Here is a 24,388-nt window from a genome sequence, read left to right as displayed (position 1 = left end):
ATGATATTAAAATAAAAGTGCAAGGTTGGTTTTATACCTATGAGAAAAAGCTATTTCTTCATTTCTCTGCCTCGATTAGTTATTTTTTTAGTTGGTTATTTAACGACGCTGTAGCCTATCAACTACGAGGTTATTTAGCGTCGATGAAATTGGTGATAGCGAAATGGTATTTGGCGAGAGGATTCGCCATATATTGCCTGGTATTTACCTTACGGTTGAGGAAAACCTCGGAAAAACCCAACCAGGTAATCAGCCCAAGCGGGGATCGAACCCGCGCCCGAGCGCAACTTCAGACTGGTAGGCAAGCGCCTTAATCGACTGAGCCACGCCGGTGGCTCGATTCGTTTATTATTATTATTATTATTATTATTATTATTATTATTATTATTATTATTATTATTAGTCAAGATCGTTATTTTTCTTTTTCTTTTTAGTGTACAGGCCTACATAATTCATGAAAAAACGTAATTAATTCGGTGCACGTTATTTTTTCTACAAATTCTGATTACATGAGGTAATATTTTGTAATGTAGCCTACATTAAATACGAATGTGTGTTGTTGTAAAAAGATTTGTAATATTGCAAACGCGTTAAAAATTAATTACTAGACTTCGTGGAATTGCCACGAGATTCGCAGGGTTTACTGTGCACGCAGTATAGACTGTATGAGAAGGGGGCGTGTCTCTGATGTAAATACTGAGCAGTATACTGCGGTTACAATAAAACCTGTATCCTGCATTCAAGAAATATAATGAATGATCATTGAAGTAGGAAATGTATAAACATGTAAATATACAATTATTTTATAGTTAGATATATTAGTCTAACTCTTAAAATTTAATGTAAGATACATCATCCTTGAATATGTGCATTGCAGTGAAGAGTTACGTACATTTTGACCGACTGCAAAGTAATCTCCTCCGATGGTCACTTAAACAGTTTGTATATTGGGAACTTGTATTTCAACATCGCACGATGTAATACGTGCATTTCTTAAGAACGGGAAGTCACTACTTTTTAGTACACCAACTTCAGAAGTCTTGTCGTGATCTGATAGTACATAATTTATAATACGAAGTTGTGAATAGGCAGAATTTTTAGCAATAATGTTTCTCAACTTACATTTCACTTTTTCTGAAATAAGTGAATTGTTATTTTGGATAACGGTTTGTGATACTTTATTGACTATATTAAGGGCTTCTGAGAGTTGTAGTTTAGACGATTCTAACAGGATGATGCTTTTGGACACGATTTTGAAATTAGAATCAATGACAGAATATCTTTCAATAGCTGTTCAGAAAGCAATGATTTTACAGCTGCAACAGCGGAACTGTCTGTGCTATCCAATGCATGAATTACCTCCATTATTTTGCCGTAATGTTCTGCATAATAATTAACAGAATTCAACCACGTTCCCCAACGGGTCAAGACTGGCTGCGGGGGTAAGGTTATTCCAGGAGTAATTGTTTGGAACAGCAACACTCTCATTGTAGTATGTTTGATTGAATTCTTGTCTGCACTGAACAAATGTTAAACTTTGACTATTCCAACCACAGTAATGCAAAAACAAGTGCTTACATAGGTATACATTAGCTGTAGCTGATCTATCTATTTGGACCGGTCACAACTCTTAACATGAACTGCTTATACTACGAGACCGGGCGGTCGCTCGCCTCCTCTATACTACTGTACATCGGCAACCTGATTGCATGCTGCGTGTGGCAATTCAACGAAGTCTATTAATGACTAATTAAATGTGAAACAAACTGTTATGCCTCATCAACTCACAAGCTTCAACAAACAGAACAGCCTCACGTAAATAAAAATTTGAAACATTCGAAATAGAATTCTTTTGCGTAAGAAATACTCAAACCGCGTCCGTAATTCAAGTTCTAGTGCGCAGTGCGCAGTGCGCTGGTCTTTCATCCAAACGGCCCAGGTTCGATCACCTGTCAGGTTGTGGTGGAATTTGTAGTGAACAAAGAGCTTTCATCGAGGTACTCCCGTTTCCCTTAATCATTTCATCTGTCATCTTCAATAGTTGACAATAGGCTGGGGTCAAAATCTTGGGAGTGGTACGAGTTTCTGATGCTGATAAACCGGTAGAAAGGGCTTGGGACTCTAGGCCCTGGAGTTTGTCTGAGAATGGGACTTGGCTCTGTCGGAGTGAGGCAGGATGGACCACCTGTCATCATCGGATTCATAAATGCCACCCAGGTCACTTGTCGGACTTGAGCAATTATCGCATATTTAGGGCGCACAATGGGCCAAAGCAAGCTTAAGTGGGAGAATGTGTCCCGGGTCCGGCCCTCGAAAAATAAAACCAAGAGAAACACTCACACTGCACTACTTCAAAAAGTGTACTGTCGATTGATAAAATCGATTATGAGAACTCGATTGTATAATGTTGCCAAGACAATATCATGTTTTGTTTACATTGTGTCATGAAGTCGAACCGCTATTTCTGTTATTCCAAGTAAGTTTGGCAGCACTGCTCTGTACCTTGTACTTTCAAGGACTGTTTCTTTGAAAGAGAATAGCTAATATCTCATGAAACCGTACCGAATGTGTTTGTATTCCCATATGAGAGTCGATTCGACTGTCGATTTTCCATTACCATGTCGCTCCTGTTCTGTGATTGACAATTTTTCGTTTAGATATCAACTTAAACAAGAATATCTCGGAGCTATCAAGCATCTAGTTTTACGTCAATATCGACGTATTGTAAATAGTCATATTTCATAGAATTGTTTCTAGCTTCCTCGTCAATATCACGACCCAGATTCGCTTGTTTAAACTCAGCTACGAATGATGGATTTCAAAGAACGATAAAATCCTTAGCGTGACTTCTTTCGGGAAGGAAATAAAGCTGTAGATTTCCGACATTCACGAGTAAAAAAGAAATCATGTTCATGTTCCTGACAGAGGATTCAAGCTTTCTGGATGGCTCAAGCGGCATGAGCATTTGCCTGCTGATCCGGAGGTGCATTCGGGCGTGGGTTCGATTCCCGCGTTGGCCATTTGATTACCCGGATGGATTTTTTCAGAGATCTTCCACGACTATAAGGTGAATGTCGGATAATTTAAGGTAAATTCTTAGCTCATCTGATCAAATAAATCTCGCTATCATCAATTCTATTGATATTAAATAAACTAGTAATTAATACTGTGGCGTTAAATGACCGAGTAAAAAAGGCAAGCAAAAAAAAAGGGGGGGGGGGGATTCCAGGTAAAAATCCATCTGCCATTTCTCGTCCACGTTAAATTTGGACGCTAAATGGCATCGTTAAAAACCACCATCACCGTCACGTTTACATTGAATTAAATGGTAAATGAGGCTGTACTTCAAAATTTCGTGTATTTCATGTGTTCAAAAATTAATTTCCAATTAAAATATTCTATTAAATTATAGTTTGAAGCACGAACAACTCAACTGTGTTTAAAAATTGATGTTCAAACAATGTTTCAATACCGAAAAAGCACATTAGAAGCCAATCGCTACGAAAGCCTGCAATTTAAAAAAAAATGGTGCAATGGGCTTATCGTTTATCGCAATTGTGACGACTTTCAACACGTCTCTTCTTTTTAACTATCTCAAACTCATATTAGACTGACATACAATGGGACTACCATAATTTGGAGCCACACAGTGCCAGGACCAGTACTCAATCAACAGTATGGATATCATAGTACTATTACCTTTGCTATGGTTGGAAATCGAACCGAGTAAGTTCGTCACAATGTAAAAGCTTTATATTTTTTTATCCGTATTTAGACTATTTGCAGCCACTTTAACTCTTAGGTCATACTATGACTGTCTGTGGTTCACTGTTGGTAATGCTTGTTGCTGTTGTACTGTGTCTATTATTTTGTTGTAATTGGGATCCATTCTAGTATTCGCCTATATTTAGATGAAAATTAGTTATATTCACTCGAGAGAAACCACTGAAAAAACCTCTCGGCCAAACTTGTCTGCATAGGAGATCGAACCCGGTATCTTCTGAATGCGAGACCAGTGTGTTACCACTGAGCCATGACGCTCGGTAGCTTTAAATGTTGTGTGCAAAACAAACTGCATAAAAATCAATATTAACAGTAATGAAGGTCGTCGTTGTTGTTGTTCGAGTGGCAGCGTTTTAGGCTATTAATTCAGTAGAAATTTACTTTCCTCCAATAGGGAATAAGCGTGTGCTGCCTGCCTTGTATTTTTTTTGTCTTATGCGGTGCCCTTGCGCCGTAAAAACATGGTCGGACAGATCTAGTCTTACTACCTGTGAATGTTTGTTGGTCTTAATTTTCATGAGAGAACCAATCCTTGAAAGCAGCAGGAGCTGCAAAAAGATAAAGCAGGAGATTATCTCATTTTTGTTCAGATCTCTCGATTTTTGTTATATACTGTCAGGGCAACACGAAAGAAATAATCCTATATTGTCAATAAACGAAATTCTTCAACTCTACGACAAAAAAAAATATGACGGAAAAGATTGTTGGGAAAGACGAGGGTAATTTTAGAACAGGCTGAGGCAGGCCATCTGACTGAGGATCCTTACAATGACAGCACGGAACAATAATTATGATGGTCCTGTTCGATACTTGGGGAACTTTCGGATAAGAAGACAAGTCAGTGTGGAGACTAGCAATAAATAGAACTCGTTCTCAGCCTGCTGTCTAGTGCTTGATAGCATGTTTGCCATTAGGTTGTAGATTTGCTAGTTCCAGCCCGATCCAGTACGATGGATTAAAAATCTTTTGATGGGCTTTCTTTCGAAAGAATGTTATGTCCGTTGCCTCGTATCGCAGATTTAATCTATAGCATGTGAGAGGACGCCACCCCTTAATGAAGGAACTGCAGATAAAAAGAACGTTCCTTGTCCTTACTCGAAACGATTCCAGACAAAATTACTTGTTCAGACCTCTAACAATTTCCATACTTCGTGGAAAGATGTGTCTGCGGATCATAGCTTCTGCTGCAAACGCAGATTTCTCTGAGATCTCTGACAAAGGAGGAAACTATATATAAAAATGAGAACGGAAACAATAAGCTCAACTGCAATGTATCTGAAACCGGGTACTGAACGATCTATCTTATAATAACATATATAATATAATATATTATTATATAATATATTAATATTATATATTATATAATAATATATTAATATTATAACTTATATTATTATTATTATTATTATTATTATTATTATTATTATTATTATTATTATTATTATTATTATTCAATGACTATCATAGTTTAATACATCAATCACAATTTTTCTTTTCGTTATATACGATAATAATAGTTATGCCCGAAATATTTGAAAGCATGATTCCTACGGAAATAACAATAAATCCATGTGTCCTGTGTCATCGACTTACGGCACATAAAAGAACCATCTCCATGGTCTATAGCACCCCTGGGCATAAGAGGGGAAGTGAAAAAGACTGCGAATAATTAGAGTCCGTGAATATCCAGAGTACCGCAATCCTTTGCGCCAGAAATGTCGACAAATCAGCATTGTTATTCCAGAGCGCGCAATTTGACGTATACAGTTGCATAAGGTATGAATGTAGCTTATGTAACCTGAATCAGAGTCAAGTATTCTTAATTTTAAGGGACACGGACATTGGCCTAAATTGAGTTTTACTTTAAATGTTCATATCCCAAGCGCGTTGAAATGGAATAACAATGGGGGCAGATTGCGCTATTCTGGTTATCCACGGACTCTGGAATAATAATTATGAAGCGATAACAAAAAAGGATTTGTAACTGAGAACTGCATATACAATACAATGCGAAATTGTTTGAAAATAACAGACAAAATAACAAAAATGTTAAGTAATAATTTCGGTCTTCAAAAATTAAATCCCAGATTTCCAGAACAGCTGGTAGGTATTCTTTCTATTCGATACCATGGAGATCGACTCTCTGGTGTGGATCCTCGTAGCTGAGTCATCTTACGGCTTCTCCTCAATGAACAAGATACCTTCCTTCCGCTTTCCTTTACCTGAAGATAAGATCGATCCATCCGTCTAAACGTCATGTTATTTTAAAGATGAACTACAGAAGACTTCATATTACTTTTATATCTCGATCGATCAAATTACTTCCAGAACTGAGGTCATAGTTTCTATAGTGTTAAAAATTATCAACAGACAGCATGAACGATTAAAAAACTGTTCTGCAATGAAACACGTGAGACATCAGTGATACGATAAATACTTTTTTGGTCGATCGTGTTATTTAACAACCTTACCGATGTTGTTGGTAGGCCTTGTAAATTAAACTTATTACACACGTGCGGTAAGTAAATAACAAATGAATAATACCTATCGACAAATACGAATAATAACAAATGAATGACGCTTATCGACAAATAACAAACGGCGATCACACAAAAATTTTAGCATCCAAAAACAAACTATTTAATTAAATTAAAACGATTAATAATAATTTGCTTTTTATTAGGATCGGCCAAAAATAGTACGCAATACATGTGTGAAGTGCATAAGAGAATCGAGCAAAAGTCAGAGAAGACGATACGAGGTTGAGTCTTCTATTTCTGTAATAATGCACTTACCACGCTTGTAACGCAATGTACTATTGTCTTACTCTCAAAATGCATATAGTGTATATTCACGTGTAAACACAAGAGAAGGCCAAAATAAATACTAAAATCTTTTACGGTTATCACATTCGTTTCAGAGTAGATATCTTTATATGAAAAACAAAATAGGCACTATGAATATTCTGTAAATTCATTGCGCGAACACCCTACTGAATGTTTAACTTGTAGTAGACACAAATAATGCTTATGAAAATCACTATCTAGACTAGATCTAGACTATAGTTTACCTATTTCACCTCAAAAATCAATTCGAATCCCAATTGAGATGTAACTATCACATAGACCTACTACGTATATTCCACGCGTTTTAAGTAATCTAGGATTGTTATAATAATTCTACAGCTGTTTTGTTTTAAATTAAATCTCTGTTACACATGAGATTTCGTAACAACACAATAAACATTAGACAAACAAATTCACACACTATTTTCAGGCAATACTGTAATGTTTACTTATTCAAATCGTGTTCCAAGTTTTGTTTCGTCAATTAATAATAATATATTTGAATCAAAAGTATTAAATATACATATTTACGAAAGAGTGGTATTGTTGAAGTGTCATTTCAATAGTGTAATCCGGCCTTTCCTCCTGTCATAAAAAAGACGAACGCCGCCATGCGCTTTAAAACAGATGAATGGAAAAGCAAGCTTTGAACACGGGGTCCGCATGCATGCGACATAAATATTTGTCAATGCTGACATAAAGACGACATAATGTTAGGAAAAACAGGAATTAATTGTTACTACAGACGGAACTGCGTTCCTACTTACCGGCAGAATTGACGTCTTGAGTCAGCAAACTTGAAACAAATGCACAACACAAACACACCACACATTTTCCCGATCGGAACTGGTCGTCAAGACAGCAGCACGCTAGTTCCGTCAATCGCCACTGGGACCGCGCGTGGTCGGAGCAGTCTATTCCTCCCACGGGGGAGAAGTGTGCCTCCATATTCCTCGTTCCAAAAACATTTCTCCATCGCGGGAAATATTTAAAAGTGTTGCATATTGGAAAATTAAACTTAAAATAAAATTTAAACAAGTATAATAATATTTCCTTATTGCAAGACTTTTCGTTTATGATCAATTTGATATAATTACGTTAGTACAGATAAGAATAAAAGTATTATTCTTGGAACTATAAAGGTTGTAACAATTCTGATATTTGTGAAAAGTAATAAAATTACAAAGCTGAAATCTTCTACAGCAAGATTTCTTAAGTGCTCAACTCCACACAACTCAAATTAACAATATGAATACCTTTCACTTTCAAGTGAATGCATATTAAAGTTTGCCTTTTATTACACGCTGAACTGCATGAGGTCCACAGTAACAGTTCATTCTCTCTCGTTTGTTATTAATGAGTGACAAAATGTAAACTTCAAGAATGTCGGTCTCTAAACAGAGCACAATAATTTCAATGTACTTCATTCTTTCAGCTGCGCCATTTACTTACAAATAGACTACATATAATTAATAGTATTGTAATTATGATGGCGATGATGGAATAAATACCGATAAAATTAACTCGGTAAAAACTTATCCTCACCCTCACTACAGCTTTAAGCTCACGCTGTTTCTTGGGGTTCAAACTTCGGTGCTTTTGTAAGAGGGCAGTAGGCCTACTATTTAAAATTGAATGTTCGTCTTCTGCTTCTTACTTTATTATCTGGACTTTCCATTGCGTAGAGCGGTCTTTACTCGAGTTCTTATATTAAATGTTGTATTTCTTAAATTGTACTTGCTATTTGGGAAAAGGAAATTGTACCAGAACAATGGAAGGAGTCTATAATTGTACCTATTTTTAAGAAGGGGAACAAGACTAACCGTAGTAACTTTTGAGGAATATCACTTTTGCTGACGTCGTACAAAATTTTGTCCAATATTCCTTTGAGAAGATCACCTCCGTACGTAGATGAAATTATTGGGGACCATCAGTGCGGTTTTAAGCTCAATAGATCGACTATTGATCAGATTTTTTGTATTCAACAGATACTGGAGAAAAATTGGAGTATAAGAGTACAGTACATCAGTTATTCATAGATTTCAAAAAGGCATATGACTCGGTTAAGAGAGAAGTTTTATATGATATTCTTATTGAATTTGGTATTCACAAGAAACTAATTCGATTAATTAAAATGTGTTTCAGTGAAACTTATAGCACAGTCCGTATAGGCCAGTTTCTATCTGAGGCTGAGACGTAGGTGGGAGGATAATATTAAAATGGATTTGAGGGAGGTGGGATATGATGATAGAGAGTGGATTAATCTTGCACAGGTTAGGGACTGATGGCGGGCTTATGTGAGGGCGGCAATGAACCTTCGGGTTCCTTAAAAGCCATTTGTAAGTAAGTAAATAATAATAATAATAATAATAATAATAATAATAATAATAATAATAATAATAATAATAATAATAATGGCTTTATTTAGGCCTATAATTGACGACATGATAAAGAACTCAATTGCTACGATGAGTGTAAAACGTGTAATTACAAGTACTGTAATTATCTGTCTTTTGCAAGATTTTTCTTTTACAATCTTGAAGGAATTAGATGCAAAAACTGATGATTCTTAAGTACAGTAGACTACTGTAAGAGGCGAAAACCATTATATTGGTGGTTATTCTCTGTTGTCATGGATGGCAAAGAAAGGGAATGGTGCTGATATTTTTTTTACAGCATAATTTTCTTTTTCTATCATGTTTCACCTCGTTTCATACAGACATATAATCCACTATGTTGTAGGGAAGGATATATTTTTGGACTGAAACTTGACAGGCACACATTTCGGGCCTTCTTGTGGTCAGCAAAGCCACAGCTGAAACAAAACAGGACCGCGCATGTCTGAGGACAAACACTCAGAGACCCATGGACGGAACATAGTTTTCTTCTTACGTATAACACAAACCAAAAATACGATTCTAAATATGTTGATTTTGTAAGTCATTATTGTGACATGGTTTAAAATGGTGTTAAGAAAACTGTTAATATTTTTCAGCAGTAATGACATTTTACGAAAGAAAAAAAAAACAAAAGATCAGATCAAAAATTGTAATTAACAATAACTAGGCCTACCACACTTCAACAGGTTTCTGACTTCTTATATGAACCGTTCAGAGCAGAAGTGGTGTAAGTTAAAATTGGGTAATGAGGTTTAAAGTAAAAATTCTGTAAAATACAGCGCAAAATAGCAATTAATATGTCCTTCGTGCTCTCCACTGACTACTAATAGTTTAAACAAATTGAATATTAATTGCTACTTTGCGCTGTAGTTTACAGAATGTTTACTTTAACCCTCATTACCCATTTTTGACTTACACCACTTCTGCTCTGAACGGCTTATATATCGACTGTAAAATTACGTATAATATTAATCATTAAAGAGAGGCATAATATGAAGAAAATTTTGTTAAAATATTAAATTTATTTTGGCAATATTATATATATTAGTGCTAAAATATCTTTATTCGAAAACACTTTGGAGTAGGTTTACATTATTATTTATAAAAAAAAAGCCCTCAGAGACCAATAGTTCTGTCTATATTTACGTTATATGCTACAAAATAAAATGCAATAAATCTGCATAATGAACCATTTTTCAGCATCATCAAACCCTTCCCCAAATGCAAGAACTAAGTAACTCGATTTTTTACACTGAAGAGAATTAAAAAAAATACTTCTTACATTGACTTGACTAAACACTGGTTACAATACAACATAACTAACTTTTCTATATTTTCTGGCAAAAGACTACATATTCTGTCAGTTATTAATATTGTTTTGTCAGTTGTTAATATCGTTTTGTACGACGAAGAAGATCACTCTACATCACTTGAAGTAATGGGAGCATACTCGTATCTGTATCTTGCTATACAGTATTCGGTAGCTTAATAAGTTTAATATTTTCTGGTATTTCACTGTTCTTACCTTCAAGCGCCTCACTAACATGATAGGATGGAATGAGTGTCTTTTTCAAACGTTTCCTCGAAAACATCTTTATTGTTTCCTTATAATATTGCAGTAATGTCTGTAAAGCTTGGCTCAGTGCTAGTTACATGTAATATTACTGGAGGAGAGAAAAATCGTACAAAGTATGAATATATGTAAATACATGATGAATCGTAAGTAATGTCGTTAATTTTAAGGGGTTATTCTTTGAGATATTTCAAACAAAAAAGTTTAATACAATTTTGCTCGTTTTTGCTTCCTTTCGAGAAAAAATTTATTTTATAGAAAATATTTCATAGCATATTTTGGGAAAGCTACTGAATTCTTAATATGCTCAGTCAATTTAAGGAAGAAGTTTATTATGATAATAAATGATATAGTTTTGTCCTTTAAATGTCCTGAACAAACGTAACATTTCATTCTGAAAAGGAATTTTAAATGTTATATTTGTTCGGATCAAATTTCTGCACATTTAAAGAACAAAACTAAAATTCTTTCAATCAATTACTGTATTAAACGTGTGTGCAAAAGGTTGGAATTTTTAAGTAAGAGGGAAAGGAAGGTATCCGTGGTTTGAAATTTATCCGAAATTTTTTATATCAGTTTCAGACTTGATTTTTATTATGTTAATTGATTTTAATAATAATTTTAGTAAAGCCTAAAGTAAGCATAGACCTACTTGTATAATTGTATTTATGTGATACAAAGCCCTTAAATAGAATTTGTGTTTAGATGTAATATCATTTAGAGAAAATAAAGTTTTAAGTTCAGCATTAATATTATTACATATTAAACACTGCGGAAGGCTCCGGACACCCAAGACCATCGTTTTCCTAAGCCCTTGTATCTTCTGGTATTTAAGGACGTCGTAACAATAGTTATTTCAGGGTACTTTGCATATACTGATGATGTTAATAGCGATGGGCACTACCTGCCACCTAGCGGCAAAATAACTTTTTTCATTACTCGCACATAAGCGCTGATTGAGCAGGCAGTGTAAGCAGCCATAGCATGCGATCCAGCAAGCAGTGGATTGAACCTAGTCACTTAGATATAGTGTTAAAAAGGTAAGGAAAGTGTAATTTTGTATCGTACTGTGTAGGCCTATGTGGACAGTAATAAAAACGAAGTACTTAATAATTAGTATTAGGCCTATATATATTTGGTGCTAAACCTAATATAACAAACAATTTTCTTCTAGAGGATTACGCTTCACTGTAGGGACCCTCGCATCCTTGATTTTGTATTCAAACAGTGTTAAGTTTCATATCACTTCTTCTCTTTCGTACAGCTCGACTAATTGTTCCGTTTCACGCTCTAACCATTTTCTTGAGCGAGATCTTTCAACGCTCCGCTATCCGCTGCCATTTTTAATTCATACTCATATCCGAGCAGACTCGTAAAAGTTGAGCACGGTCCTAGCCAACTCGGCTGTCGGTGTCCGAGTGCTCTCGTATTACCTGTTGCTACGATACGAATAGCGTCCGAGTGACTATGCGAGCAATTTCGGTCCGATTGTACTCGTAACGGCTTAACTACATGTGGGTACGATCACAAGAAGACGAGAGAAATACAAGAAGAATACGAGAAGAACAATGGGGAAATACTAGAAGAGCAAGGGGAATACAAGGAGAACGAGTGAATAATAAGAACAAGCGGATAACAAGGGGAAAGCAAGGCAAACAAGGTGAATGCTAAGGAAACAAGGGGAACAGAATTCGGAAAAAAGGAAATATAAGGAGAACAAAGAGAGGGCGTTGCATGTTTATGTGATGGTGAATTCATAAGTTATTCCCCCATACCTAGTGAGGAGAAAGACTTGTTCTACGTCAAAAAACAACATGCCGAAACCATTTTGTCAGTACTATGAACACTGAAAGTCTGCATTTGTATTAAAATATGACTGATAGAGTTTAGGCAACATTAAGATACATGGTTTGTATGCGGAAACTAAGAGGAAGACACAAAATAGGAAGGATTGGGGAATGCTGGGTTTGCAGTGAAAGACTTGCCATTGGGCAGAAAATTATTAATATAGGCCTATATTATTTTAGCAAGCAAAAAGTGGAATAATTAAAAAACCAAATTATAAATATAGAATAGACATCATTATACAGTAATATCTCCTTTTCTACCCTGCAGTGTTTGAAGTCTAATTGTCTCATTTTTCTAATAAATTTCCTGATTTGTCTATTATCTGCCTGCAGACTCAATAGAATGGCTTTGCACAAATATTTGCATCATTCGAAATTTAACAGAGATTTTAAGCAGATTGTAATTTTTCCTCGATCAGTTTATTTCATGGATCATAGGACTTCAACTTTTGCTTCTCTTCCAACAAAAAGGCATTCCAAAGATTTTAACGCCCCGTGAAGATACATCGCCCCTTGCTGTATTTGAATAAATATTTCCGAATAGAATGACATTTATGACAGCCATCAGGCAGCAAAGAAACTTAGGGCCGATTTTACCACCCGTACTTAAATTTAAGTCTTCATTAAATCTTGGCTTAACTAAGACTTAGCCAAAGTTGCATTTCACACTCAATTATTAAGGACAGATTAGCGCGCTAAGTAAGACTTACAGTAGGTTTCATGTAGAATTAGCTTTTTTTTTTAACACATGCCACATTTACAATCTGTCTACAAAAGACAATAAGTGAATATTATAATAGGATATGACATGAGTGGAGATGTTATCCCATGACAACACTTCAAAAGAAAAATAACAATGTTTCAAATAGCTGTATTAAAAATGAATGGAAGGTCAAGAGCATTGGTCCTTTTAAGTCTTCTTATTTCTTGACTATTATCCAGCAAATTTAATGCATGATGATGGGATGTTGATTTAATCGGTGCAGGTATTTTTTACTGAATTTAGAAATTTCTTCTTTCACAGTTGAAATGTTGAGGTCACGATGAATGACATCATTACGGACATACCATGGTGCATTGACAATGGAACGTAAAGTTTTAGTTTTAGACTGATACCTCTGCAATATTTCAATGTTTGAGTTGCTAGCAGTTCCCCACAGTTGGATGCCGTATATCGAGATTGGTTTTAGTATGACTTTATAAACAAGAAGTTTATTTTCTAATGACAGTTTTGATTTAGGTCCCAATAACCAATAAATGTTTGTTTTAAAATTTAATTCTTTACGTTTAGTTTCAATATGTTTACGCCAATGTAGAATTAGCTAAGCTCAGTTTCGGTGAAATCGACCTCATGATGACGTATTAAAACGCACTATAAGGTCATGGAAATAATAATATTGTGCGGGAAATTTTCACAAACTAAATATTTATTTTTTTATGAGAAGCCATTTCTAAAACGTATGTTGCGATATAACTTCGTATATTTTATGTTACGCAAGTGCTGATACAAAATAGGTCAATTTATCTTGAAAGGACACACAGATTCACTGCCAAGCTGCCACACATCCCGCTTTCCTTACACAATTTATACGAAGCCAGACTATATTGCATAAGCACACAGAACAGTTGACTGCTACGCTGCGAGATTGTGTTTTGTTTTGCTTTGGTAACAATTGAATCCGCAGCGGCGGCGGATTTCATTGCCATGGAGAAGGAGAATAAACAAACGTGGCTAGCTTTTGTGTCTGAAAGTGAATCTCGTTTTATTTCGCGAGCTGCGTGATAAAATTTGAAGTCTGTGATTTACATTTTATTTCGTGGAGTTCGAAAATATAGCGGAGCTTGTTGTGTGACGGTTGCTACCGTGTTGACCAAGGTGGGATAATTTCTTGCATGATGTTTCTCGTGTTCTCAAGCAGTAAACGTTTTTTATCGCACCACATTCCAGATCAATGATTTCGAAACAGCTTCAAACACCAAGGTAACCTTTTATGGTTCTCTTCTTTTATGATATCCTATTATCCAGTTGCAAACCTGTTGCTCGTGATCATCGCGAGACCTGCGAATAGTTATCATAAGTAAGTACCTATATTTTGTATGACATTCGATTTAAGTCCGTCATTTTGTCACATTTATACTGCATGGACTATCTCAGAACTAATCAAGAGAGATTTCCAACTAAAATGATTATATTTTTATCTAATAAAACGTGTTGTGGAGCATGATATACGGCACCACTTATTTCTTGTGAATTACCTAAACGGTATTATATTTTATTTTGCGGATTTTCATAAATTGATGCTACAATATCAGTAAATGAAATCTCGCATGAACTATAATAATTTTGTTGGGCCACCTGTGCTTATCTTCTTAATTAGTTTTTTTTATAACATTAACGTTTTCGATACTACTTATGTATCATCATCAGATGTTAGTGCATTATGTTGACAATATGTAATGAAAACCTAGCCTCATGGTGTTTTATGAATTTACTATTTGGTTTCATATTACTTATCGTAATGTCTAAGCCTTGTTAGAGTTAACATAGTGGTTGTTCGTTGTGATTTCTTAGCCTAGGTCAGTGTTTCTAGTTCACAATAAAATACAATTAAAATGCGATGTAAAATACAATAAGACTAAGTTTAAACAATTTAAAAACACTATATAAAATATAACTTGTGAAGTTCTATGTGAGCTTGTTGGAATGGCTGTGTTGGTCAATCGTTTATGTCGTTAAATAGGGCGATTTCTGCTGGTTCTAATTCAAAATCATTGTCTAGAAAACGGAACACTTTTTGAAGTCGCTGAATTTCTGTAGTTGTCTATGCTGTATGTTGTTATATTGGATCCTGCAATGTCTGTGATGCCTTAGAAAAAAGATGATATTTCATCAACTTCCGAGCTTTAATAAATTTCAGATCTGAAATAGTAACTCAACGTTAACGTAACTCGTTCGTTTAATTTACGTATATTCAAAAGCTTTGTTGCAAATACATTATTATTATTATTATTATTATTATTATTATTATTATTATTATTATATTAGAGAAAGGAGTGCAAGAACGGGATTGAGAAGATAGAGAGAATTGGAGAAAAAATAAGAACGTAGGACATTGGTCACAGGAAGCTGTGGTATTATATCGTAAGCCTATTTGTACTAAAATAATAAAAATAATAATAATAATATTTATTATTATTATTATTATTATTTATTTTATTATTTTTTTTTTTTTTGGTCCAGAGTGCACTTATGTTCAGGAGAAAAAGTGATATGTCGTTCGACCACAGTTAAGATTTCTAATAAAATACAGTAGAACCTCTATTACCCCTGGTAATGAAGGGGGTGGACTGGACGGTTAATCGAAAAAATCGGATAATCCGTACCATAAAATATTTTCATAAATCCATACTACAGTCTCACAATTTCCTCCATAGGGCTGTGTTTAGCATGCTAGATAGTGGATCAGAAGTGCACCATTTTAATTCTGGTTGTCAACGACGGGTTTATAAGGGCCAAGGAAATTCCTTATGAACGTTGTTTACGGAAGGATAGGAATAGCAGAGAGCTCTTGTTGTAGATCTACATACGTTATACACTTTATCATTATTTTTCATTAAATCGCGCACAATTGTAACGCCAATCACGTATTCTGATGCGAAATGAGCTGCGGTTTCTCTTTTTCCAAACCTCTCAATTATTTGCATTTTATTTCGATACTTAGCAAAACACTTTTGACACCCGTGGAAGATATTTTGCATAGAAGTTATAAAGTACGGGCATTCGAAGAGTGGAACAAGGACTGAATGCTGCACAGGATTGCTAGATAGCTATTGTGCGGAATTTCTTGGATCTATTTCTTTGAAAGCAGGTAGTGACTATTTTACAAGTTGTAAAAAACATATTCAAGTAACTGTTCTTATTGCATGCAGTAGTATCATCTAAAGGTAAAGGCTTGTAATAAAACACTCTAGAGAAAATAGGTACTAATATAAGCTACTTATAGTACTAAGTTTCTTACATGTTTATTTCCGCAGTAAGGAAAGAAAGAAAGAAAAGAGTCACAGAAAGACAGTCGGATAATCCGCTGATCGGTTAATAGGGTGACGGATAATCGGAGTTCTACTGTAAAACTACACATAAATTGCATCACGTGGAAGATACCCACGTTATCTTTCAGATATGTAGCCAGAGATCGTCGTAGATATTATTCCAACATATTATTAAATATTATGACATTAAGGGGCATGTAGTGGATTTATGTTCAGGAATGTTTTTTTATCCAGTGCCACCAGGTTGCCATTTGATATTTCTGGTGTCTCCTGGTAGTGGCTTATTTGTAACCCACTTCTGAGGTAGGGGCGCCTGAAAGGTGGAGTTACACTGCCCCGATAATATTATGATTATAAAGTGCCAGAAGAGATCTTAAACGTAAGCGTAATCTAATTTCCAGACCATGAACGAACACAGGAATATTCCCCCTTTAAGGAAAAACTCATGTGTTCTAACCGGGGATCGAATCCGGGACGTAATGAACTGTAGTCAGAAGCTCTGACCACTAGCCCATGAGGCTGGTCTGTTCAGAAATGTAGAACCTAATTATATGCAATTTTAAGTTTTCATACTTAAGGCGAATGGTGAACATTGCAGTGCCTGGACATTAGATACTATAGAATACAATAAATAAGATGAAAAAATACAAGTATAATACAAATCCACTATTTCGTACTGTATTTATTACGAAACTAAACATTAAAAAGCGAAAATGTTTTTAACCTATAAAATACGAATGTCCTATCTCTACTATAATATCAGTCTAATATATTCAGTCACGAAGCTTGAGTTGTGAGGGTGCTAGGAACAATAGACTGTGCCGATACTACTTCGCATTGTCTGTAATGAGGCGATATTAGCGATCCTAGTGGTTAGCAACTATCTATGGATGCATATTTATTACGTATTGAGCTTCGTGATTGTATATACTAGACTGTGATAATATCTTGTATTTCTATATAAAATTCTCAGTTCATATCTCGTTTTACAATTATTTTGATTATGTGTTAGCAATTTTGTAATTGCAATAATTCTCTCTAGTTTATTATTATTTCATGCATCTTGTTACACTCCACAATTGTGGCACTGCACCATCATCTATCTATTCTATGTTACGAACTCATTGCATTCCTGTTGGTTCGCGGTCCACATGTTGGCAGCCCCTGGAATGCAATGCTGGAAATGCCTTCATGCGTTCCTGTCCCTGAATGGGTCCTGTGTTTCGCGTTAAGGCAAACTATTTTAACGAACTCACTTCCGGCGTGCGGTGAGAGACCAAGTATTCCGATGAATTTATGAGGAGGAGGGGTGGACAAACTGAACACCGATAACTTCATTAACGACCGTTACGTAGTACATGTATCAAGTAATATGAGGTAGCATCATACTGTAGTTTGCCAAATAAAATTGCATTACTAAATTTATTACTTATACTGTGGCATATTTCTTAATTACTAGATAAATCTACATATTAATATTCACAATTAATTATGTTTACCATACAAACTCTCAGTTTTTATTTTTATACAGTAAGATTGTAAGCTAAGTACTATCCAGTTCTATGACGCAAGTACTGAATGGCGTCATGGACAACGTGACCAGACGTTTCGGTTTTACCGGGACAGTCCCTACTTTCGGATGTTTTGTCCTCAGTGTCCCGAACAGTTTCTCGAGATTCATAAATGTCACGCTTTCTAAAATCGATTTCTCGCTCATTAGAAGAGTAACTGAATTTGCACCGAATTTACAGATATAAAAACCTTCTCCGACAACGCCTTATTGATTAGTAAGATAAATATTGTGTTAAAATAATCACATTTCAACTTAAATATGTTATCTCTCCTATTTCTGGCAATTACTGTATAGTGATAATAATGTAACCAACAAAGTTTGTGAATAAATAGTTTTCGGTTGTGTCATTGCTACTTTGTCTTGGTAGCATGTGCTTCTTATTCTCAGTATAATTGTGACTATAACAATTGTGAGTTTTCGTTAATAAGGTAATTCCGGGAGAGATGCCCCATGGGGAGAGTCGCCCCACACTCCTTTTCTTCTTATCTCAAAACCTCTAGGGACTAGACCTTGGCACCATTTGTTTAGTTCGTGTATGGCCCTCGAACGGCAAACAGTGCAATTTTTTTACCGTTTTTTATGTGTGAAAAGTGAATAGAAAAAGTAAGTGCTGTTTTTCGCAGCCTTTGTTATAATATTTATACTTTTTCAAAATTCGTAATTTGGATAAATGGCTATGTATATGTCGCTTAATTCAAGTACATGCATTCTACTGCATCCTAAAATAAAAAATAAAGCAATTGTCCATTACGGTTACTCTTATATACATAAGGCGTAATGATCATGTTCCACCTGTTTGTGAGAGAGACGCCCCATGTGTTTAGGAGTAATATTACCAACATAAGTAATTATTATAAGTGTCCTTGCTGCACTTATTAGAATTTTAATTGAATTATTATATTAGAATACAATTATGATATATCAGAGGCCAACAAATTTTGAAGGGTGACCAAATTTGCTTGAGGGTCACATATTTTCAAAAGGTGTCCAAAGTTGAGATCCATCACAATTTTAAGGAATACCGTTATCCTAAATTTGTTGCAGCGACATTTTCATGAGGTGCCCGAAGTTGAGGGCCTTAAAATTTTAAGGGGTGTCCAAAGTTAAGTTTGAGGGACAGAATTCACTAACAGAATTAGTCAACGGAATCTCAGAAATTTCTTCAATCCCACTGTCACTTTTGGGGAATTGGGAATTAATGAAGCATCGCGTTGTTACAAAATTATTTCGAGAAGAATCCACCGGCGAAAATCTAGTGGAGTTTTCAAGAAACATCCAATAGCTGCAATTCTTCCTAGAGCGAAAACTTGAGTTATCTGTCAGGCAGTCAGAAGGATCATCCATTTCTCTCAAGAAGTCAAGGTGTGTCGAGACGAGAAGTCAAGCAGTATTTTGACCCACTGAAAGCCACAATTTGTAGGAAAGCCACAGAACATCTATAAAATGGAGGAGAGTGACATCCAACTAAACAATGTACCAGAAAAATGGTTGCGAAAAAGGGATCCAAAAATGTTCAAGTCCTAACTTTAAGCGAGAAAGGTGGAAATGTTTCGGTCATAGCATGTTTCAATGCGGAGAATCCTGGCAAGATAATGTTAATTTTGGATGAACATTTAGCACACTTAGATAACATAAAATGCTAGAATGAGGATAATGAATCACAATCGTTTGCCTCCCAACCTGTGCAGCTCAGGCACTTCAATCTCTTGATCGCTCATATTTCAATCCTCTCAAACATTATTTCAAGAGAGAATCACAAGAATGGATGGTTTAAAAAAGAACACACCTGCAAGCCTGACTATCCATTGGGAAAGCATAGGCAAATGCTGCGTTGGTAGTAATAGATAGGTACATTTGGATTTCCGCTAGACGTTTGTATCCTTTCAATCCAGGTGTAGTTCCTGAGCATTTCTTCAGTATTTATAACGCATCAATCAATAACAAAGCTGTAAAAATTCCTTTCTGTGCCTCTTCAGGAAATCTCAAAGAAAAGAAAACTTTACCGGCTATAAGTTGTAATGATAACGGGATAATATTTTGTAATTTCGTCTCAAGTGCCACAATAGCAAGTTCAGCTACTCCTTCCAAATACCTCCATGAAATAAGCTCCGTGCCAGTAATATCTTTTGCTGTGAACAAAAGAAAGCGATCGGTAGAACTCGTTACAGGTGGAGGTAAAAATGGAAACACCATCTTTGAAAGCCTCCCGGTACCAAGAAACACAACGTCAAATTCTTCAAAATCTGGTAGACGCAGAAGACGCTCTTTTGGAGAAAATATGAAGAACGTGCCAACAAATGAAACAAATGTAGACAGTGCTCACTGAATTTCATGTCTCTCATTCATCTTCATCTCATTCCATAGACATATTAGGTAATGACACATGTCTTCGTCCGCTTGCAGGAGGGGTGTCTTCAACGAAACCGTCTCTGAGTTTCAAGTCTTTCGCAATATCTCTGTCAGGATTCATTCCTTAAGAGCACTTTCGAGGGCGCTTCGACACCTTAGAACAGGGCTGGGCACCAAGAGCGAATTCTACTCTCTCGCGGGGAGCCATATGACTTCTCTTCAAACCCTTTCTTCCCCGCCGAATACCGCGCAACGTTGGTGCCGTGGCGGATGAATATTAAGCGTCCCCGTATAGAGTTTGGATTCGCTCCCGGTGCCCAGCCCGGCCTTAAAATGACTGTTGGAATGAATTCTGTGTTGCTTGGCCACCTTGGCGGTAAGAACTTAGGCGCAGGGATGTAGGGCCTATTGGTTGGGGGTGTCATGCGTCCGGTAGGCTGGTACAACTCATTCTCATTCATCCTATAATTCGAGGTGCATAATAGGCCACTGTCGAGCCGATGTGGTGAAGGGTCGTCCCTAACCGCCCATAGCCACTCAATATTCCTGCTGGTGCTGCTGCTGCTGCTGCTACTACTACTACTACTTCGAAAAATCATGGTGACTTATTTATTTATTTATTTATTTGCTTATTTATTTATTTATTTATGCTCATAGTTTTTTAAAATATTTTTTTCCCATTAGGCCTACTTTCTGTAGATGCAAAGTATCGACTTGTCACTTTTTTTTTTCTTGAATCAGCGAACATTGTCTAAACATCGGCAAATAAAACTGTGTTTAAAATAATTTTATTTCACTTAAGATGATGTCTTAGTTACATTTTCCATTCTGAAACAGCTGCGTCCATGTACCTATTAATTAATTAAAAAGTTTCGACGACATGCAGCTTAAGACATTTCCTTTGTAATAATATTAAATTGCATCTATCTTATCATTTGAAGAGTCCACTGCAAAAATTATGGATGTCATTTGGAATACATTTTGCAGGAGAAGCAATTGAAAGTTTGAAATGCTTAGCGCTCAAAGCTTAACTGTGATTTTCCGATCATTACTGGCCAATGAGTATCAGTGTTAATGCCATATAACTCTGTATGTACATTCTATATGTCTTAAGCTATGTATTGACAGTCTTGGTTCATTTTCGACAAGAAAGTGACATCCATCATTCTTGCAGTGGACTCTTCATTTGAGTATCCATTATTTGCCGTGCTATTATTTCAAATAATAATTTATTTCTTCTTATACAATCGAATGCTTCAACATAATTTCCAAACAAAATGTGCGTTCTGCATTCATGATATTTATGAATTATTTATTTTTGTTATGAATATAGCTACAATCTGAAGCTGATCTTTCTTTGTAAAAACCATCCTGTTATACATAACATGAAAGATTCTGAGATAGTATTCAATTTTTCAGTTATTAATTTCACGTATACGTTTCTTAAGTACTATTTAATAAACTAATTCCTCTGTAGTTTATTATTGCGTTGCCTTTTTTACTCTTAAAATTTGGAAATATTGTTGCTTTCTTCCAGATGTCAGGTATTAGCTAGTATTCCAATATACAGGGTGATTCACGAGGATTTACCGTCCTTTACGGATCTTATTTCCGAAGACATTCTGAGCAAGAAATGTCATATAAACATGGGTCCTCTTCTCAATATTTACAGAGTTACATTTCGTTATTGGAATGCATTGCTGTGAACGCGTGATCTTAGTCAGCGTGCAGTCAGCAGCCAGCGCGAGCGCTACGGAAATCGAAGACAGCCATATGCAGTTACGTAGAGCGACGAGTGCCGTTCACAAGCGTGCGGCCAAGTGTACTCAAGCGGACGGCGACATTTTTTAAAAATGTGTTGTAAACTCTCCAAGACTGTAAATGAGGATGCAAAACTGAACTGCAAATAATAAGTCGGTGGAAGTGGTGTGATTGGTAATTTATTGTTGTGATAAGTGCCTAAGAATAGTGTAAGACTCCACATTTTACAGTCAAGTGGCATTAATGACAGTAGGGACTTAAGACCTTCATACGTGCCAGCCGAATCTACCGCCAGGAAATCCACCTGATATTCATTTCTGCTAGAGAATGAGTAAATTCCAGAGTTATAATGCGGCCGAAAGAATTAGGCCTAAGACCAATGGTGAGAACCCATAACACCAACGGGAAACGAACCTGCGACCGAATTTAGTTAATGGAAAGTACATTTTAAATATTTTTCGTAAGTAACTTAATTATATTTGACGTACATAATCCCCGAATATATAATTTTATTAACCAATCGCGGATACTTCACTTTTCGTCATTCACTCATATGAAGCCAGTTGTGTAGACGTAGACCAATTTGCCGACAGAGTCATCGCCCAGGGTGCATCATAGGAGGCAGGTTACGCTATACCCGAGATGATGAGGTGATGATGGAGATGCAGTGAAACCGGAACTCCGGGAGAAAACTCCTGTGCTACTGGACCACGGGCTTGCCCAACACAAGTTATAAATCGGGGGTACGCCGGAGATCGAACCTGGTCCAAAGCATTATAAGTCCAACGCTCTATCCATTAGGAATTAGGCCATCGTGGCGGCTTTCTCCGGATACATTAATTCATAGATACTTAAAGTCAACAAAATCTAACCAATAACTTAGGAAATATCAAGGTACATTAAAAGACAAAGCTACTTCTTCCGTATTAAGTATAGAGTACTGAAAACGTACATTTTTTGCTTAAAGTTTCAAATATATTTTGTAGCATCATAACACGTCCCTTTTTTACCTTCATTACGAATAAGTAAAAGAAACCTGTCGATTCAACTGTGCAGATTTTATTTTAAATATATTTTGTAGGATTATAATACGTTTCTCTTTTTCTACTTTTATTACGAATAAGTAAAAGAAACCTGTCGATTCAATTGTGCAGATTTCATTTTAAATATATTTTGTAGCATTATAACACGTCCTCAATTTGTACTTCTATTACAAATAAGTAAAAGAAACCTGTCGATTCAATTGTGCAGATTTTATTTTAAATATATTTTGTAGCATTATAATACATTCTCAATTTGTACTTTTACTATCAGTGAGTAAAAGAAACCTGTCGATTCAACTGTGCACATTTCATTTTAAATATATTTTGTAGCATTATAATACGTCCTCAATTTGTACTTTTCTTACAAATAAGTAAAAGAAACCTGTCGATTCAATTGTGCAGATTTTATTTTAAATATATTTTGTAGCATTATAATACATTCTCAATTTGTACTTTTACTACGAGTGAGTAAAAGAAACCTGTCGATTCGACTGTGCACATTTCATTTTAAATATATTTTGTAGCATTATAATACGTCCTCAATTTGTACTTTTATTACGAATAAGTAAAAGAAATCTGTCGATTCAACTGTGCAGATATCTTTTTAAATATATTTTGTAGAATTATAATACGTCCTCTTTTTGTACTTTTATTACAAATAAGTAAAGAAACCTGCCAATTCAACTGTGCAGATATCTTTTTAATTATATTTTGTAGAATCATAATACGTCCTCAATTTGTACCTTTATTGCAAATAAGTAAAGAAACCTGCCGATTCAACTGTGCAGATATATTTTTAAATATATTTTGTAGAATTATAAATCGTCCTCAATTTGTACTTTTATTACGAATAAGTAAAAGAAACCTGTCGATTCAACTGTGCAGATTTGATTTTAAATATATTTTGTAGCATTATAAAACGTCCTGTTTTTGTACTTTTATTACAAATAAGTAGAGGAAACCTGCCGGTTAAACTGTGCAGACTTTATTTTAAATATATTTTGTAGCATTATAATATGTCCTTTTCTTTTTGCCTTTTATTACGAATAAGTAAAAGAAACCTGTCGATTCAAGTGAGCAGATTTTATTTTAAATATATTTTGTAGCATTATAATACGTCCTCTTTTTGTACTTTTATTACTAAAATGTAAAAGAAACCTGCCG

At 35.4% G+C, this 24,388-nt stretch overlaps 1 protein-coding gene across 6 annotated transcripts in view; it reads right to left on the bottom strand.

The window, feature by feature from the left end:
- LOC138701645 (protein O-linked-mannose beta-1,2-N-acetylglucosaminyltransferase 1-like) overlaps window positions 1-7,524 on the bottom strand; it is a 1,230,831-nt gene extending 1,223,307 nt beyond the window's left edge. For 5 of the 6 annotated variants that reach the window (XR_011332653.1, XM_069828753.1, XM_069828752.1 and 2 more), the window contains exon 1: window positions 7,397-7,524. The gene's annotated coding sequence lies outside the window, so the exon portion shown is untranslated. The remainder of the gene's footprint in view (window positions 1-7,396) is intronic. The other variant, XM_069828754.1, reaches the window with a different exon arrangement.
- Between the last annotated feature and the right edge of the window lie 16,864 nt (window positions 7,525-24,388).

This window comes from Periplaneta americana, chromosome 6 (genome assembly GCF_040183065.1).
Source record: "Periplaneta americana isolate PAMFEO1 chromosome 6, P.americana_PAMFEO1_priV1, whole genome shotgun sequence".
Lineage (NCBI taxonomy): Eukaryota > Metazoa > Arthropoda > Insecta > Blattodea > Blattidae > Periplaneta > Periplaneta americana.
The sequence above is the reverse complement of the archived record's forward strand: the minus strand, read 5'-3'. Positions and strand labels throughout refer to the sequence as shown.